Source organism: Tupaia chinensis, unplaced genomic scaffold (assembly GCF_000334495.1).
Source record: "Tupaia chinensis unplaced genomic scaffold, TupChi_1.0 Scaffold000622_1, whole genome shotgun sequence".
NCBI lineage: Eukaryota > Metazoa > Chordata > Mammalia > Scandentia > Tupaiidae > Tupaia > Tupaia belangeri.
In genome coordinates, this window is record NW_006160142.1 from 9,069,583 (window position 1) to 9,091,251 (window position 21,669).

The following is a 21,669-nucleotide window of genomic DNA, read 5'->3' on the forward strand; positions in this document are numbered from 1 at the left end:
CATGGCTGACCACAGTTCAAGTCCTGGATCTGGTGGCTTGCTTTCTCACTTCCCCTCTCTCTCTCTGTCTCTCTCTGGTCAAATTAAAATAAATGGATCAATAAATAAAATTAAATAATTATTTTAAAAAAAACTAAAAACATGATTTATTAGCATTATATATGATGTAAGTGGATAATATATTTATGTTGCTTAAAAGAACTATGAAAACCTTACATTTATTAGTTTTCCTAGCAGCTGAGAGCAGCTAATAAAAACATTGAAAGATGAATAGAACTATATTATTTCATAGCCAAGAAAAGTGGTATAATCACTATCCATAAGTTAAATACTTATTTCAAAAATCATTACATCTATATCATCACAATCAAACATTTTCACTGAGTTTCTGGTGGCATAATGGAATTTATTTATCACCTTCTTTATACATAGAATGATCATATACTATATTATCCAAACTTTTTAGGATAAAAGAAGTCAATGCAATTATGTAATGACACAACTGGGACTGTTATATTTCAGAATTGAGATGGTTTCATGCAAAAATTAAATATTTATAAATTTCCAAAATAGTCTAGGATTCAAGGTATTCTGTACATTTTAGAGATTTTTATAGATTAAGTGATCTTTCTCATGCATTGTTCTAACATGTTTAAAATCATGTGTTTTGGGACCAGCAGTTAGTGTAATGGCTATGTCACTGGACTCCCCCATAGTCGACCGCAGTTCGTGTCCCGGACCCAGTGACTTGAAAATCACCCCGGGTGCGTGTGCGTGCGTGCCCAAGATCCCGAGAGGAGAAGGGAGAAGGGATTGCGGCATGGCCATCCCCCCCTGGGGGTGATTTCTCGCTTTCTGTCTCTCTGTCTCTCTCTGTCTGTCTGGCAAGCGCACGTGCCCTATAGCAAAAACCTCTCCAAAAAAAAAAAAAAAATCACGTGTTTTGCTTCGGATCATGGCAGATTAGTTTCTTATCCATGCCAGGTGCCCAAAATCACAAAAGAAGAAATGGAGGCAAAGGAATTACAGTGTTCCCACTCCCCATGGGTTCGGGGGCAGGAATGTTTTCTTACTTTCTCTATTTCTCTTGCTATCTCTCTCTGGCAGGCACAATGTTGTCCAGCCAATTTTTAAAAAGAAAAACAAAATGGATAAACTCACCTCATAGAACTAACCTTTATTAACTCTTTAAGAAGCAGTCACAGATTTATAGAAAGCAACTAAATGTCCAATCAAGGAAAAGTTACCTTCAAAAATAAAGGCATTTCATGGCGTTTTTACTCGTCCTTTGCCCTATCCTCTCCTGTGTACAGTGTGGGTGTGGTCTAGAGAAGGCAGTAGCCCAGTTCTCAGTTCCTTCTCTCAAACTGTTAGAAGCAAAGTTTTTTTTGTTTGTTTGCCATAGGGCACATTTGCTCACCAGAAAGAAACAAAGAGAGAGAAATGGGGGAAGTGAGAAATCAACCCTGCCATAGAGATGGTTAAGCATTTACACATACCAATGTGTTTTTCAAACCAGTGGGTCCAGGATTCCCCTCTGCAGTTAGCAATGTGGGATCCAATCACCTAAACCACCACGCCACCCTCTGGCCCTACATAAATATAAAAGCAGATTTTATTTGTGATGTTTTAACCTATCTGGACTGCCTGAAGGACAGAAGGAGACAATGGAGAAACTAAAATAATGATGGTTTGTTGACAGGCTGCTTAATTAAAAACATAATAAACAATAAGAAACTGGTATCTTTGCCTCTCTGTATAGCTGGCCAGTAGCTATTCCCTAAACATTACAAGAATAATGTGACATTTTCTGGGTTGGGAAATGAACTGGCCAAGTTGAGAGTGGGTGTAGGGTACTGAAAACCAAGGGAATTAAGAAAACATGTACACAGTGAGTCTGAGGTTCTCAGTGCCATTCTTTCACTTTGCTACAAGAAAATTGGCAACTAACCAAACTGGAGATTCAAAGTCTCAATTAGAGAAAATGACTGGCTCAAGTGGAAAGACTTCAAGTTAGAAGTATTGGAGGTTCCCCAACTAAATAAAAACACAGCATTATGCTTGAGTGGCATTCATGCATTTGCAATTAGCCCCACAAATCCAAAACACTAGTAGGCAATCAAGGATTAGCAGACTTCAGGGGAAACATAAAAAGCAAACAATGAAATAGGAAAAAAAAAAAAAGAAAAGGTAACAATTTTGTCAAAACATAATCTATTCAGAAAGGAGACTATTTTGAGGAAAATAAATTTATTTTTAAAAGCTAAAAATTGAGGCTCAACTGTGGTAACATAGGAATGGCCTGTGGTGCTGAGACGCTGGATCCATGGAAGACCAGGGTTCAATTCCCAGGTCTATCTGCATAAGTCGGAAGCATAGTCATGATGCTGGCTGGCTGGGAAGGTTGAAGGAAGAACCGCAAAGTGAGACCATGTTAAAGGTACCGGTTTTTCTCTTTCTGTCTGTCTCTCCATTTTCTCTCTTCTCATGAAATAAATAAGCTTTTGTTAAATTAAACTTTTTGAAACCCTATCATCATATCAGAGAAAGAAACTTAATAGTGATCACAGAACAAGACATACCAAGGTGGGGGAATGCACTGAAAATATTTTAAGTATGATGGCATAATAAAGTAATAGCAGGATTCATTGATAAACTTTTAAAACATCTTGTGGAAAGTAGAGCAAAAGGGAAAATTAAAATAAAGTAGAAGAGATATTTAGTAGAGCAAATATTCAGTATTTGAAAAATAAGAGTTCAAGAGAGAACAAAAAATGTGGGGGAAAGAAAATTAGTAAGGAAAAAACTTCAAGAAAATATCCAGAACTGAAGACCATAAAATTAAAAATTTGAAAGACCAACATGTTTTTCCTATCCGTGTGAAAAATGATATTGAAATTTTGATAGGGACTGCACTGAATCTGCACACCACTTTGGGTAATATGAAAATTTTAACAACATGTGTCCTTCTAATCCATGAACACAAAACATCTTTCTGTTTGTTAGTGTCTTCTTCAGTTGCTTTCATCAGTGTTTTTTGTAATTTTTATTTAGCGATCTTTTATCTCCTTAGTTGAATTTATCCCAAAGTAGTCTTTTTGTACCTATTATAAATGGAATTGTTTTTCTGATAGCTGTTGGTATACTTATTTTTTATGTACTGATTTTCTGTCCTCAAGTTTACTGTATTCATTTATTGTTCTAACAGCTTTTTTTTGAAATTAAGGTTTTCAATGTATACGACCTTGTCAGAAGTAAAGAGAAACAATTTCATATATTTGTATCCTATTTGGATGCTTTTAATTTCTTGCATTTGCTTAGTTGCTCTGGTAAGTACATCCAATACTATTGTAAAAGTAGACAAAGTTCAGGCAACAAAAATTGATGAATTATATTACATTAAACCAAATAGTTTCTGGATGCCAAAGAAAACAATCAATGATGTGAACAATCAACTTAAAGAATGGGTAAAAATATTAGCAAACCATGAATTTGATAAGAGGTTAGTATCCAAAATATATTAGGTATTCAAACATGTATGATTAAGCCACTATGCAGTATATTCTGGGTGGGAAATCACATTTTGTATGCTGTGATTATGCTTAGGGAATGAATGTAAATTCAACTAAAAAATGTCTCAAAAAAATAAATAAAAAATAAATTAATTTAAAAAATCAAATAACCTTACTATATAATGGGCAAAAGATCTAAATAAATATTTTTTAAAAGAGGACATACAAATGACCACAAGATACATAAAAAGATGTTCAGTATCGCTAATTATTAGTGAATACAAGTTAAAACTACAAGGAGATATTCCTTCATACATGTCAGAATGGCTATTACCAAAAAGAAGAAAGGTGGGACCAGCAGTTAGCGTAATGGCTATATCACTGGACTCCCACGCAGTCGACTGCAGTTCGAGTCCCAGACCCAGTGGCTTAAACTCATGCTGGGAGTGTATGCGTGCATGCCCAAGATCCTGAGGAGAATGGAGGAGAAGGGATTGTGGCGTGGCCGTCCCCCCTGGGAGGTGATTTCTCTCTCTCTGTCTCTCTGTCTCTCTCTTTCTGGCAAGCGAATGCGCCCTGTAGCAAAAACCTCTCCAAAAAAAAAAAAAGGAAGAAGAAAGGTAAGTATTAGTATGAATTTAAAGAAAAGTGAACCCTAGGACACTGTTGGTGGGAATGTAAATTAATACAATTAATACAGCCATAATGGAGGTTCCTCAAAAAAACTAAAAACAGAGTTACCATATTACCCTACTTTAAGATATATATATATATATATATATCCATCCAAAGGACTTCAACTTCAAATCAGTATGGCAAAGAACTATCTGTACTACCATATTTATTGCATCATTATTCACAACAGCCAGGTTATGGAATCAATCTAAGGGTCCATCATCTCATAAAGAAAGAAAACATGGTATATGTGCACAGTGCAACATTATCCATCCTTTTAAAACGGGGAAATTACAGGGTTGGCAGGTGGTGTGATGGTTAAAAAGGCATTGGATTCCCACATGGCCAGCCACAGTTCGAGTCCCGGACCTCGTGACTCACTTTTCTTTTGGGGGGTGGAGGGGAGATTTTTGCTATAGGGCATGTGCACTATCCAGGAAGACACAGAGAGAGAGAAAGTAAGAAATCACCCACCAGGGGGTATGGGCATGCCACAATCCCTTCTCCTCCATTCTCCTCTCAGGATCCTGGGCATGCATGCACATGCGCCCAGGGTGAGTTTAAGCCACTGGGTCCGGGACTGGGACCGTGGTCGACTACATGGGAGTCCAGCGACATAGCCATTATGCTAACTGCTGGTCCCACTTAGTGACATGCTTTATCGCTTTTCTTTTCTGTGTGTGTGTGTGTGTGTGTGCGTGTGTGTGTGTGTCTATCTGTTTAAAATGAAAAATAACAACTAATGGAATTAAATAAATAATTATTTTTAAAAAATAAAATGGGGGAATTATGTCATTTGCGATAACACAGACGAACATTTACACTGTGTGAAATAAGCCAAGCACAGAAAGACAAATACCGCATGCTCTCATTACATGTAAAAGCTTAAAAAATGAAGACAAAGAAATAGAAAGCAGAATGGTGGTTAATATAGAATATGAGGAAGAGAGAATAAGGAGATGCTGATCAAGCAGTATAACATTTCAGTTTCATAAGAAGAATAAATAGTAATATTTAAGATATGTTGATTAGCATGATTGAATCTTTCCATACTGTATACATATAGCATCATTTGTGTCCCATGAATACATACATTTGTAACGTTCAATATCCAATAAATTATTTTAAAAAGATGTTCTTGAATAGGGTAGAGAAAATTGGATATACTGTACAAGTGGAGGGAAAGGTTTTAGACCAGGGAGTGGATGGTTGATCAGTCCTTCTGTGGGACCAAACAGGAAGGTCCTGCAGTTGGGTCAGGTGCTAGGAGGTGAGTGGACAGAGATGTAGGAATCCATGCAGGATCTCTGCTGATTGCTTAAGTTTTCTCAGTGTAGGTGTCATTAAGGTCATCAGCTAAAGGGAAGGAGAGAGGAGGTTTTTGGATGTGAGGATAAAGAAGTGTAAAGTACACTTTTAGGAGAATGGCAGAGTAAATAGGTTATAGAAATAGAGTGTGATTCTCTGGTCATTTGTAGTTTATGGCCATGAGTTTAAATTTAATTCCATACTAGAACTTTATGACTTTTCTAGACTTTCAGTTGAGTCAGCATGAAACACAGTCTCAAACACACAAGTTCCAAAAATGTTACCTCCCTTGCATGCATTTGAATAAATTTATTAAAGGATATGCTCCATCAAGATGACGGTATAAACTAAGAAACAGATGTGAGATAACAGGAAACAGGAAGTCAAACATAGGCTGGCAGTGGAAGGAATTCTGGACTATTTGTGAAGGGAGAGCCTAACGTGACAGCTCTGCTCTAAGCACAGAGGGCAACCAGACCACATTAGAAGAGGCACCTCAGAAGAAATATAAACAAAATGTATCTACAAGAACTGAATGTCCTCAGAGGAGATTCAGGAAATTAGCAAATAATTAGTTAATGAGTAGTAGATAAAAGAAAATATATAGCTCCCAGGAAAACCAGTAGCTATTCTCTAAGGAAAAAGCAATCACAGTTTATTAATTGGTTCAGTTATGAACAATATTTATATTATAATTATATTCATAATAATGCAAATACTGAATGTTGATTTTATAGAAGTTTCCATTTAATAATATTGGGAGGATGGGTGATAGAAGGAGCATTTGTGTGTGTTAGGAATAGCAATAGGAGAACTAAGATGAAAAATCTACATAAATGGAGAGGTCAGCTAATAATGTTTGAAGGTGAAAAAGTTAAAATACTGTAATGTAAGCATTTTATTTATAAATTAAGCTCAATATCAAAATAATTAATCAGTAGAAGTACAAGTAGTTGTCTCTGGAATGGGAACAGGAGGAGAGGCGGAAAAGTTTGCTTTCCTCCAATAAATGATACAGAACTTTTTACTTATTACATTCATGCATAACTGTATAAAAGGGGGGGGGGAGAGAAGTACATACAGAGGTAATAGCATGCTTAAGAGAAATAGCAAGTAGTTCACTTTAGCTACAGGGTAGAATGTGTATAGTGACAGTTAAAGCAAAAATAGAGAAGTGTAGGTTTTGAGAAAGATGCCAACCTAAGGAATTTTGGTTTTATTGAAGAGAATATAAGGAGTAACTGAAAGTAATGAAGCAAGAAAATTATATAGTCATATCTGAGCTAAGAAAATTTCAAGAGTAGTCTCGTTTGTAGTTTGGATGGTATGAAACTAGAAGCATGAAATGAGCCAGAATACTGAAATATTTCAAAGGAAAGACAACAGAAGCTAGGCTGCTTCTCTTCTTCTGGCTAAGTGTATCTGTTCCACTCCTATTTCCCTCATCTTCGACTGTTTCTTTTCCCATCTCATCTTAAACCTCATTTTGTTTTCTAAGATCAATAGAAGTGAAGTCTGTATGTATTACTGTGTGCATATGCATGACATGCATATAACTTTTCTAAAAATGAATTTATAACTATTTATGGTCTCTACTTAAATTTTAAAGTATATGTATAGAAAATGTTATAATGCTATGAAAAAAATTACTAAATTGTAATTTATACCATAAATATTTTTATTTCTCTAAGGGTCAGTACTCTTTGACATAAAATATATTTTCTAAAATGTTCTCTAGATTTGAAACCCGAGTTTTAGGAAGGTCTGACATTTTTGCTTTAAAGACATCCTTGATGCTGGACGACAACCCAAAATCCTTTAGAGACCTAAACTGAGAGCTAAGAGTCAGCCCTTTGCAGCTCTCCAATTTAAAGTTCAGACTGAAGGATCCAATCATCTGAATCTGATCAGCCATTGGTAGGACCAAACCCTAATGCTATTTACCTCTCCTTGTTTGATGCTCCAATTCCTTCCCTTGGAAGTGCTTTCATTAACTGTCTATTTGGGTCTCTCTGCTCTGACATGATCATTTTTCTTTCTTGTGTTAATGTTACTCTATTTCCTAGTCTCTCTCTCTTTTCTTTCTAGAATGCATCTGAGTTTCCATAGCTCACTAGTTTGTTTTTCCTGTTGTCAATCAGATTTTCCCTCCATGGATAGAGGTCAAGCACCTATTCACTGTGTCTCCATTTATCTTCCTTTTTTTATCTTTGTTGTTGTTGTTGTTGTTGTTTTTCTTTCTTTCTTTTAAGCAAATAAACAAAAAGCTCTCTTCTCGGTCCTCTTTCTGTTTTTGTAATTAGTGTAGCAAAACAGGCAAGAAGGGAACAACGATGAGATACAAAAAACTTGATGTGATTCTCTTTTCAGAAATTATTGGATTTTTGGATTAAGTAAAATGTATCTTTCATTCCTAAATATTTTAGGAGCTTCCATTATGTGAAAAGCTGGATCCTCTTATGGGACCATGTGTGATAAACATAAACCTTGACTTAGCCTTAGTCAGTGTGACAGTCAGTACCTACTCTGGTACACAAGAGGTTGCCCACTGAAGACAGCCACGATGGAGCCACATGACTTACAGGCATTACACTATTGGTAAACAGGAGGTTAAGATGTGAAGCATTCAAAGAAGGGATTTTCTATATGAGACAAATCTTGCCCCTAGAGGAAGTTATAAAAGATTGTTCATAGTTAAGTGTATCCATTGGAAAATAGCAATAAAGGAATATGACTCCAGCATTAAATTCACCTCATTTAATTTTGGCTTTAACAGTTCACCTCTGTGTGAAGATAGCTAATTTACTGAGATAATACACACAGAGTACTCACCCTCCAACATGGCACACAGTGAAACCTCAATAAATATAAACTTTTGTTATCTAATTAAGAAATAATATGCTCAGGACCAACAGATAGAGTAATGGTTACATTGCTGGACTCCCACATAGTCAACCACGGTTCTAGTCTCAGATCTGGTGACTAAAAACTTGTGCCAGGCACATGCGAGTGCATGCCCAAGATCCTGAGAGGAGAATGAAGAAGAAGAGGTTGCTGCATGACCATACTCCCACGTTCTCTCTCTCTCTCTCTCTCTCTCTCTCTCTCTCTCTCTCTCTCTCTCTCCAGAAAGCACACATGCCCAATAGCAAAAAAAAAATCTCTCTCTCAAAAAGAAAGAAAGAATATTCTTATTGAAGTGTCCAATAAAACTTATGAAAATGTATTTTAAGTTCCTATTGACCATGGTCCTAAGTTTAAACTCAATCTCAGAACCGTCTGAAAAAAAAATAAATATATAACAGGAAAAAGGGGACTGGTACAGAAAATGGGTTGTCAGAAAAGATGGAAAACAGGATGCATAACTTATGCAGGCACTTCCAAGTACTATCTTTCTTTCCTTGTTCCAGATGAAGACACAGCTCTGTTTATTTGGTACAGGACAATGGAGACATCATTTTGCTGGGTGTTGTCAGAGTTTTTTTTTTTTAGTTTTGGTATAGGGCACATGTGCTCACCAAAGAGCGAGAGAAGGAAAGTGAGAGATCACCCCCTTTGGGAGGATAGTCATGACACAATCTTTTCTCCTCTGGTCTCCTCTCGGGATGTTGGGCCTGTACACATAAGCACCTAGCATGATTTTTCAACCTGCTGTGTCCAGCACTCAAACCTAGAAGTGGTATCCAGCCACCTTAACCACCATGCCACTGGGGCTGTTCCATCTCGGACTTCTCTTCATAAAGATTACACTATTTTACATTCCTTCCAATAAAAAAAAATATTTATTTAAACTAAGTATTATGAAATGTCTGTGTGCTTCTCCAATGCCTATGTAAATATAAGCATAATGAGGATAAGTAAGAACTGCCTTTCCAAATCTAATGAAACTATTAGGTCAATTTTACTCTAAATTCTTTTAGAATCAAGGGACAAGTGAAGGTCCTTCTGTGATACACTGGATCTGCTCTTGCTAATAACTAAACCACTGAAAGCTTCTTGTGTTTGTCAGTATGGGATTAAAACAAAGACCACTGAAGCATTTTAAATTGGGGTAAGGAAAGTATCAGGAAATTGAAAGAGGGAACCACGAAGTAAAGCCATTCAAATGAAGACCCAACAGCTTGGAACAAAACAATGTTGGTAGTTGTTGCTAATGAGAGAGATACCCCTCTATGGTTTAAATGTGTCCCCTCCAAAATTGAGAAGTTGCCAATGTGATCATATCAAGAAGTGGGGCCTTTAAGAGGCGATGAGGTCCTGAAGATGCCATCTCTGATGAGTGAGATGAAAGCCCTTACAAAGGAGGCTCACGTGTCCTTCCTCCTTCTACCACGTGACAGCACAGTGTTTCTCCTTTCTGGAGGATGCAGCCTCTGACATACAACTAAACCTGCCAGTGCCTTCATCTTGGACTTCCCAGACTCTGGAACTATGAGAACGTATATTTCTGTTCTTTATAAGTTACTAAGTTTTAAGTATTTTATTGTAGCAGCATTAACTAAGACACATGCCAAAAAAACTTCATGTCTGTTCTACATCTCTAAAAGCTAAGCACGGTAGACTATTGAAAGTAGGTTAATCCAAATTCCTATCCTCTGACTTTTCCTACCCTTCCAAGTTAAGACAGATACTCAAATATCTTGAAAGAGAGTTGAAAACACAAGGGAATTGGGGGAGGCTCTGAGAACTCTCTTGAGGCTCCTTCAGACTATCAGGAAGTAAATTTCCAGGCCAAAAAAAAAAAATGGGGTAGGTATTGAAGTATGGGAGCCACGCAATGCTGGTTGGTGGAGAAAGAGGCTAACTAAAAGAGAGAAGGACAGATGGCTGGCCCTGCAGCACAGGAGTTAAGACCCCTGAAAGAGTACTGAACCCTACATGGCCAACAGCCATTAGAATCCTGGCTCAGTGGCTTGAAACACATGTCAGACACGTGAGCATGCATGCCCTAATCCCGAAAGAATAAAGAAATGAAGCCAGGATTGTGGTATGACTATGCCTCATTGGAGGGTGTTTTCTTTCTCTCTCTACCCTACCTCTGGCATTAAAAAAAAAAAAAGAAAGAAAGAAAGAAAGAAAAAAGGAAGGGAGGGAGACAGGAACAGAGACTATAAAACACATAAAGTTAAATATATGCCAAGCTTTTGATGTCACATAGTGGTTATAATTTGAGGAGGGAAAAATTTCCATTTATCTTCCCTAGAAGAGTATTTGCCTAGAAAGAGTATTTCCTTTATAAAAATTTTAATTATAAGTTAAACTTATCAATAAATAAGTGCCTAAACTCTCCCCTGGGAGAAAGTCCTGGCCTTAATATACTGTGATTTGTATGAATATATGTGTTTACTTAAATATTTTCATGGATAAAGGTGTATACACACTTTTTTCTCAAACTTCTGCTCAAAACAAATGGATAAACAGAAATTTGTCCAAGTATATTTGATTGAATTTGTGAATATTCCTAACTACAAGCTTTACTATTTTAATAGTAATCACAAGTAACTACCATAGTTTGAACTGAACTTTATTTAGGGAAGAAGAAAAACTGACTAGATTGAAATCGAGTGAGATAAACATGCTTGATTTCTCCAAAGGCTACCATCAGGAACACCTTTTCTCCTCTCACCTTTCATCTACTGTAGAGTCTTGTAGAGGAAAAATCTATTTTATTGGAGGGGTAAAACTTTTAGGTCAACTAGTAAAAACATATACAATCAGCAAATTCAGTAAAATGTTGACATTAGTGAGGGGAAGAAAGGGACACCAAAAGAGAAAATGAAAGGCCATCTCTAAGTAGCCTCTACTCATCTTTTTGAAAAACTTCACAGGAACCACACAGGACTAGGTATGTGGGATAAGAGGAGATGCGAAAACAATTTTGCCCTCAGAACAGGAGCCGTGAGTGGCCACACTGAAAGCAAGCATGTCCCCACAGTGGCTCCAGAAGTATCACTGCCAAGAACCAGAGTTGCTAATCAAAAGGGACATCAAGAGATATAGGTAGGTAAGGAGCAAACAAGGCCTTGTCAACAGTTTTCCCCACTTTGCTGGAAACAGAAGTCCAGATGCTCAGGGAAAACAGCTTCTTCATGCATTAGTGATCTTAGAGAATACTTAATCCCTGATAAAGGACAACCTGCTGAGTTCTTCCCTAGCTTGATGGGACAAAGGGCCCAGGATTTCCCCACCTTTCCAACTAAGACCTGAGACCTTTTAAGGAAAAGACAGCAGCAGAACCTAGTGGTGGGACAGCTCTGAATTCCAGCACATTTCAAGCATTTTAGATTTTCCACATAATATTGGCAATCTGTGCTGGATGTCCCACAAGCAGTTAAGGATGAATTATTGTCAATAAGAGAAAGACAACCCATTAGAAAAATTGGCAGAAGATGCCAATAGGCATTTTGTAAAGTAGAAAAAATGAATGGCCAAAAATCCATTTGAAAAACTTCTCCAGCTCACTGTACTCAGGGAAACAAAAATTGAAATTACAACAAAATAGGGTTAAACTCCACCAAACTGCAACAATTAAAGTCTGATGATGTCTCCTATCATCAAACATGTGGAGGTGTGTGGTCTTCCACATTGCACATTGGAGTGCAAACTGGTACAAATGCTTGAGAGAGAAATTAAAGATTTTATAATAAAACTGATGATAAATATATCATAAGACCCAGGAACATAACCTAGGGAAACTTGTATTTTTTGTCTCAGGAGTCAAATATAGGAATGTTCACGGTAGCACTGTCTCTAATAGCAAAATGGGAAACTTATTAAATGTTCATTAGGGCTACAAACTGTGGGCCCACAGGTGGTGTGGAGGTTAAGGGTGCTGGACCACAGTTCAAGTGGCCAACCGTAGTTCAAGTCCTGGACCTTGCAGCTTGATTCTCTTTTTCTCTCTCTCTGTCAGTCTCTCTCTCTCATGCATTCTCTCTGTCCCTCTCTGGTCAAAATTTAAAAATAAATAAAGTTAAATATCATTGTTAAAAAAATAAACTACACACTGTAATATAATCAAATAGTGAAATAATATGCAAGAGTGAAATTATATAATACAGGCATCGATGTAGGCATAATTTCATAGTTTTAAATCAAGCCATGGAAGAATAAGTACAGTATAATGTCATCAAATGTTAAAAATAATTAAAATTTAATGATAAAGTTTTAGGAAAACATATGCAAAAAAATATAACTTTTATTTGTGAATCAACTGCAGATACCAGAGACAGTGTGGGAGGAGCATTGGATATGGCAGAGTATGAGAAGGAGGGAATCAAGAGGAAAAGGAAAAAAAAAATAAGAAACAAGAAAAGGAAAATTATTTGTTGCTGATAACATGTACAGTAATATCCTTGATTAAGCCAACATACAGTGTATTCTGAATGGGCAATTGCATTTTGTATGCTGTGATGATGTACTGTGAATGAATACAAAATGAATAAGTTTATTTTTAAAAAAACAAGGTAATGATAACAGATAAGACAGAACAATGCCTTGGTGGAAGAGGGGGCTGCACCTGGGGTAGTTAAGGGAGCTTTGACGTCCTCAGTAATGGTTCTTAGATGAGGTGGTGACTATACATCTATTCGTTACCTTAATAATGTATGTATTCATATTACATAATTTTTTATTCATTACGTGTTTTAATAAGATATATTTTAAAAGCACAGCTACCACACAAATCCAAGCAGGAAACTGAAAGCCTGGTTAGCCCATTTATATTTTGGTAAAATTATGATCTATGTTAGGAGAATTATTGAACCTCAAGTAGACTATAGCTTTATGCAGGCATGGTTTGATATATTATATAACAGTAATATCAATGTAATTAGGATAAGAGAGGGAAAATTTTAGATGAGGAAGCCCTTCTACTAGAGAACAGTAAAAATAAACTTAGTAAAGATGAAAATGGAGAAAATGAACATTTTGTGGAATAGGGGAGTCTTCTGATTACTTCTGTGATTTAAAGTGTCCATTTCTACTGCTATCCCCTGAATTTTTCCATGAAACAGTTTAATTCGCAGCACTAGTACACATTGTTTGGTCTTTAAAATGAGTCTCCACTGAAGAGAACCAGGCACTGGTTCTTGTGGCGCTGCCAAGTCCACGTTTAGTACAGAACTCAAGATTATCCTGGAATAACTTGCTATTCCTCGAAAGCAAGAATCATTTTTTTTTTTTTTAATTTTTTGGTTTTTTGAGAGGTTTTTGCTATAGGGCACATGTGCTCGCCAGAAAGACAGAGAGAGACAAAAAGGGAGAAATCACAACTCGGGCGGATGGCCATGCTGCAATCCCATCTCTGTTCTCTCAGGATCTTGGGCATGCACACATACACACCTGGCATGAGTTTAAGGCACTGAGTCCGGGACTCAAACCGTGGTAGACTATATTGGCGTTCAGCGATGTAGCCATTATGCCAACTTCTGGTCCCAGCAAGAATCATTTTCTTAAAGATGTGTAAAGTGGTAACCAAGACTGGCTTGGAGGGGTTCCTACTAGTCAAAATATGACTGGAGCATCAAAAGAGAAGACTGCTGTCAGTTCAAAACACTGAATCAAAAAAGACCTTGATTCCACCATGTTGCCCAAAAAGCAAAACTAATACAAAAGATGTTACACAGTAACATGCAGATAAGTGGGTTTGAGGCAGCTGTCCTTGAATTAAACTCAGAGTCAAGTCCACTCAGATAAATGGGTCTGAAATCAGAGTAGGGATTTCAGCTGTAGACCAACAAAAAACTGAGTATTTTTCATGGACATCTGGTATTTTTTTTTTAATTTTGAATAACTATGTAAAACTAATGACACTGAATTTGGATCTAGACAATGAAAGTTCTGATTTTAAAAAAACTTCTGTCCAGTATGAGGTATATTCTTCCTAAATGATATTATAAAACAAATTGTTTAAGGACTGTGACTTGGCAAGAATTTAGCTTTCTTAATCACAAAGAAACCTTCCTTTCACAGACAGTATTATCACCCATAGGGGCCCCTATTAGGGACCTTGAGGCACAGGGGAATCCCTTCCTTACTCTATGCCTCTTTCTCCATAACCACTTTTTCACATTAATATAGTGTATCCTTCAAAAATTAAAACATGGAGCCTTAACATTCAGTATGTGTATGTACCAAAGTATATGTATGTGTTTTCTTCCTACTAGTCCATAATCCATCCAAAATTTTGCAGAAAATTAACTTGAGTGGAAAATATGAGTCTACTTCAGCTATCCATGCTATAGTGCTCCCATCCTCAGAGGAAATTAGGGCACCGTAGAGGGGGCCTGGTAGTCATGATTTCAATCCCTCATGCATGCCTTCTCACCTATTCTTCCCTTCCACTCAAATCTGAGCATCATTTCTCTCCTCCCCTCAGCAGGTGGCCCAAGCAAAAATATTATCGGAAAACATATACTTTACAAGGCTGGGGAAGGCAAAGTTTGAAACCAGCTGAGCTCAGCATGTAGTCCTCTGCCATTCACTCTGCGTAAGAAAGTGGATTAGGCTAACAGAGCTCTCCTGCTACAACAGCTCTTTCTGGCAGGCCTATGACCATACACTCTCTCCTGACATCCCAAGCACTGCTAAGCCTCCGTTTATTTATCTGTAAAATACAATGATTAAAACATAGGCAAATAATTAATTTTAAAATACATTTGTATTCAATATGGAAATAGAGTCATCGTAAGTTGCTGTCTGCCAAAGACACACATTCATGACTTTCATGCTATGGAAACTGTGAGAAATGATCTCCTTTTGGGCAAACTTATTAAGATCCAAAATACAGAGTTAATTTTCTCTGATTTTCATTTTAATATGCATATATTCAATAACAGAATTACCGTTTTAATTGTGTTCAGCAGTAACAATAGAAATATTCCCAAAGTACCATCCAGTAGAATTCAGAGGGCCTTTACCTTTGACTAGAGGAACTGAACTTCTTTGGGTGCTTCACTAAAAGAATTTGGACTCTGTGAACTTTCTCCTCATTAATAGTCAGAAATACATATGCTTTTCCTGGTGCCCAGAGGATTGGTACTGAATTCTATGTATATATCCACAAGGCATAAAGTTTTTATGTCTTTTTTTAATGCTTTAAAATGCTTTTTCCATCCTTTTTTGGGGGGATAGGGAAACATAGATCCTTCAGGAGTACAAAGACATTTTAACTAGGAGATGAAAAGCTCATGTATGCAAATGTGCTAAGTGGAATAACATACCCTCCAAAAAGCCTAAATCTGAATCCCCAAAGCCCATGTAAAAACCTTCTGTGACAAAAACAGACGTTTACAAACAAACAAACAGATGTGATTAAATTAAGGACCTTGAGATTGTGAGACTATCCTGAAATTTCTGGGTGGACCAAATGTAAATATAAGGGTCCTTACAAGAGGGAGGTAGGGTGGTTGGAGTCAGAGGAGACGTGAAAATGAAAGTATTGGTGAGATATATACACAGACAAAGAGGGAAAGAAACAAACAGGTTGAGAGAAGGGGAGTCGAGGAGCAAAGGGGAGAGAGAGACAGAGAGGGAAGAGAGAGATTGGAAGATGCTCTCTTAAAGCCTTTGAAGATGGAGAAAGTCCCTGAGTCAAGCAATGCAGGCAGCTTTTATAAACTGGAAAAGGAGAGGAAATGGATCCTCTCCTAGAGCTTCCAAAAAGAAGAGCAGCCTTGCAGACACCATGATTTTAGCACTTCTGACATGCAGAACTGAAAGACAATAACTTTGTGTTGCTTTCAGTTATCCAGTTTGTAGAAATTTGTTACAGCACTGATACGAATGAGGCTACAGGAGTTGTCAAAGAAATATACTATAAATTTCTGATTATGAACTATAAAATTACAATACTATTCAGGTTTGAAACTGAAAGTGGAAACTTGATCAATCAGAACCTCTTGGCTACCACTACGCCTGTATGAAAAAGTGGATGATATTTATCTGTTAGTTGTAAACCGATTAATACAATCATGAAAACACACACACACACACACACACAGAAAGAAAGCTATACCACTGGAGTTTAAAGAATACATAACTTTCTTTTGAGAGGTTTTTACTATAGGGTGCGTGCGCTCACCAGAGAGACAGAAACAGAGAGACAGAAAGTGAGAAATCACCCCCGGGGGGATGGTCATGCCGCAATCCCTTCTCTTCCATTCTCCTCTAGGGATCTTCGGCACGCCCACACACACGCCTGGTATGAATTTAAGCCACTGGGTCCGAGACTCAAAGCGTGGTCTACCTCGTAGGAGTCCAGTGACATAGCCATTATGCCAACTGCTGGCCACAAAGAATATATAACTTTCTAAATATAAATGTAAAATGTAGACTCTAAAGAAAATACACTCTCTATATTATCAATTCAAAGAATCTAATGTCTTCCCTATTTGATGACCTTGTCCAGCATCTTTTATGAGTAAATATCTCATTGATTGAAGGCAAAGAAAGAAAAAATAGCAACATGCTTTTGGATCTTTGTTCCCTCTTCCTATCCCTTCAGTTTTTCATAAACCAAAGAGGTTCCACTTAGGAGCTACACAAATAATTAAAGGTGGCATGAGGGTTGTAGCAAGCATATTTTCCAGAAGTATATTTTTGCATTTGAAATGAGCCATAGCTTAGCAACGCCAGCTTCCAAAACACTTACACCAAGTGAAATGCCACATATGCTGTTGGGCTCGATGTACCGAAACAGCGCCATGCAGGGGTGCCCAGCAGGGTGGGGAAGGGACAGTCTTAAAATGTGGTTATTTTCTTCTCGTTGCTGCTATTTAAAATGGTTGTTTTACACTTGAGAGGATCACACCTTTAACACAGGTCAATATTGGGAAAAGCATACGCTCCTCATGTTTGATTCTGAGATAATGCTTAGAGTTACTGGGTCATTGTGATTATTACTAAAGATTAGTTTCAAAAATCGAAGAATAACAAGCTCCAGCTTCTCTACTGTCCCTAGTTCACTCCATCCTCTCAGGTCATTAGAGGGGACATACTTTCTGTTTGTCCCTCTTGAATACTCTGGAGTAGCAGGCAGGGTATCTGTCTTTAAGCTAGTCTGGAGTAGGGAATACGCTCTAGTAAATCTTTTCTCCTCTGGCAATCTAAGAGAAGTATGTCATCTATTTTCTCCTCCATAGCATGGCCTTTAGTGCTGATTCCAGACAGCTCCTTTCTCCCCTTGCTGGAGATGACTACATTTATTAAAAATCGCATGTAAAAGAACTATAAGAATATGTGGTTTAATTTAAAAATAGATTTAGATGAACAAAAAACAGCATCTAGCCGTCCACCACAGCACAAGCTCCTTTTACTAAGAAAGTTGCTGTTTTCCCTCCTGCAGAGGGGGAAATTAGCCACTGCTAATTTCATTGCTCTAGGGCTGAAGCTGGAGGGCATGGAGACATCTCAAATGCTGTCCTAGATGTGTTTTATTCACCTTGTTTCTGCTTTCTCCCTGCTGTTTGAGGAAGAAATTTTGAATGCAAAGGAGAGAGCTTGTGGAGAATAAGGACTCAAACTTCAGTCCTGCTATTTCCTCATTGTGACACCTTATGTGTGGGAGGCAGTCTCTCGGAGGTTTGATAGTACTACCCAAATCTAGTCCATCCAGTGCACCCTGTCTGGAAAGAATGGGAGGGGTGCTTTTCTTATTAGCAAAAGGAAATTAAAAAGCCAGTCTTCCATGTAGATAAATAGTGAACTGCTGAATTTCAAATGGCCAAGTAAGCAAATCAAATGACCTGCCTGCTTGGAAACCTGCAGGTCTTGACAGGTAATGCTCCCTTTAAAATTCTGACTTGCTCTCCTTCCCCTACAGGTGCTGGCGGTCAGGGACCACTTTGTGCATTTTCCTGATATCCACAGACTCCATTACAGAGCCCTGAGATAGAACTGAGTGGTTCCTCCTACAGGACATTTCAAGGTGTGGCTGCCCTCTAGTGGTAGCTGCCTTCCCCACACACAAACGTTATATATAAGATGTAATGTTTCCTCCTCCTCCTCTTCCTCCCCCTTCCTTTTTCTTTTCTTTCTGCTTCATCTTCCTTTTTCACTTTCACTCCATGATGAAAGCCATGGTTGTTGACCAGTTCGTTTACTGTTCCTTAGGCTGCAGCTCTCTGCATATCCCTCTAATGAGAAGGAATCACTGACTTGAGCTGAATTTTTTCTTCCTAAATTTCTGTCTCTAGATTTGAAGTCATCATTTCTACTTTGCATCCCCTTTTCAGAATAGGGGTCTTGAGTAAGGTAGGAGCCAGGTTTTTCACCACCTGGCTTTCTTCCAGAGATTTTCTAATGTCCTTGCTAAAAGGTGAAGGATAAAAACTATTTCATCCAGCTGCAATCTATCGTAGATAGGGCCAAGCAGCACCGGGATGCGGCTTTCCAGGCAGGTGGGCTTGCAGTTTACACCTCCCCATGTGAGAGCTCTCCATGCCCAGGCCCATTTGCGCTAGCTCTCATCTGTACTCCGAACTGCCAACTGAATATTTCTCACCTGGGCACCCTCCCTATAACTAGATTCCATAACATCACATCAAATAACTTCTCACAAACCTGTTTCTATTTCTGTGTTCAGTGTCTTAGACGAAGACGCCACAATTTGCTCAATTCTCAACCTATAAAAAGCCCCTTGCTTGGTTCTATGATATTTTAAAACACACGACTCTCTTAGCAGGTCTGTCCCTCAGCTCCACAGCTGTTTCCACTGGCACCGTCATACCTAATACATGTATCTGACAGTGATAACCCTCTGCTTCATATAATTTTCATTGTCTGCAAAGTAAAATCCAGTTGAAAAGACCCAATCTGTCGTTTCAGGCTATTTGCCCCACTAGTTGCACCCATGTATATCATCAATGTATATATATATATATGTATATTATATATGTATATATATGTGTGTGTGTGTGTGTGTATATGTATATATATATATATCTCAATATATATTTGTACTTTTAGTCTGATGAAAACGCAAAAGGTATTTGCACTCTAAAATCATGTCAAGTTTTTCTCCAGTACAGTCAGATTGATTCTCATCTCTGGATTCATGTAGCATTTGTCAACTCTGTAACTACAGGGTATATAATCTTGCATCAAAAGTTCTAAAGATCCTCTGCCTGTTGGGACTTTTAAGTTCCTAGAACTGGGATCTCTTCTTACTATGTTTTGTAAATCCCACATCAAATATAGTGTTGGACATTTGGCAGATGCTTAAAAATCATTCTTGAAATAAATCCAAACATTAGCATAGCTTTAAAATATATGAGCTTTTAAAAATGCTGCAATTATACTTGTGGCCAACTAAAATGTTCATTTATTATGTCTTCACCTAAATTAGTATAAAGTCAAATCTCCCTTTCCTATAGTCATTGTATGTGATTTTTAGGATAGTGATCATTCAACAATTACCAATAATCAATGCTTGAGTCCACTTAGAGTCTGGTCTGAGAATGGTTATTAAGAAGGCAGTTGCTGGGCCAGCTCTGTAGCCTGGTGGTTAAGGCAGCTAGGTAATACTTGACTGACAGCATAATTAAAACCCCAGGCCCAGCAGCTTGAAAAACATACTGGGTGTGTGGGTGTGCATGACGAAAATCCTGAGAGGAGAATAGAGGGGAAAGGACTGTAGCATGGTCATTCCCCCCTAGGGGTGATGGGTAATTTCTCTCTCTCTCTGTACAGCAAATGCACTCACCATATAGCAAACACACACACACCCCAATAGGTAAATGTGTGTTCGTGCCCAAAATCCCAACAGGAAAAGGGATTGCAGTGTGACCGTTCCACATGGAAGGTGCTTTCCCCTCTCTCTCTCTATGTCTCTACCACTCTCTGGCAAAGCACATGTGCCATCTAGCAAAAATAAAAATAAAAAAAAAAAGAAAAGAAAGCCCAAACAGGCAGTTTCCAAAGTCAGATGTCTACATGTAAACACCAACTCTGTATTTCACTAGACTTTGCACTGACATGCAGTTGACACTACACCTCTAATTTTTTTTTAATCTGTAAAATTGGAATAAATCAAGAAATTCCCAATCAAAACAGCTGTGAAGATTAGAAATATCCATGGAAAACATTTTGTACAGTGTCTACCACATAGTAAGTGTCCTGTAAACATTACCTAAATAAACACCATGATGAGAAGTGAATTTCGCTGAGAATTTTTTGATTCTATGAGTATTACTAATTTGGTTTGATCCCCTATAAATACTAAATGCTGTCTACTTCTCTGTACAAACAAACCCTTAAACAATGATCAACTTAATCAGTAAATACTGCAGAACACTGCACCAAAGCTTTATGGGAGCTCGGTACCAGGCGTTGTACTGCAGTGTGATAAATAAATTATTTCCTCACCTGGAATCCAGTGCTAGAGAAACCAGAAATTTAACTGTCCCAGGCTGACCAGAGAATGCTTTGTTACTTATCTCGCATATGTGAATACTACAGTTTTTAAAGTGCTCCAAGAGTTGATTGGTATGCCATTAGTGGCTCTGTGCCTAGGTTTCCTGATAAGAAATGTTATTATGGGATCATACTAACAGTAGCTACTACATGGAAATGTTTTGTGGAAGTTTAAATAAGTAATAGCTATGATTTTCATAATAAATTTGGAGATTAAAAAATTGCCTCAGGAAATCCAGAGCAGATGGAGATAATACACATCAAGTAAAATAAAAGCAAATGAATATATAAGGACATGAAAGAAAACCATAAAATCATAACTTTACCATTTGACACCATAAGAGCACTTGCTATTGGAATTTTACCATATTTATAATGGTATTAGATACACCTATTTAACATTTGGCCAACAGGTTAAGATTTACATGGAGAATTTGGATATTTTGGAATTTAAAACGTGTACAGAGTATTCAAATGCTAATCTGAAACTATTTTGCTTTTCTCTCCTATTGAAAAGTACAAGCACTAATTATCAGGAATGAAATGTATTTGTTGTCCCTATCTTTCAAGAATGTATTAGTTTACTAAGTGTCCAGTGCTGAATAGTGTAATTACAGAGGCAAAATATATTCAAAATGTATGTTTCCACTGGCAATGGCTAATATGTTCTACATTCAAATCATACAGAAGGTAAAATTCTATTATATTTTTTTCTGCATCCTGAAAGTTACTCCCAATTGGCTGATCAGAATTTTTTTTT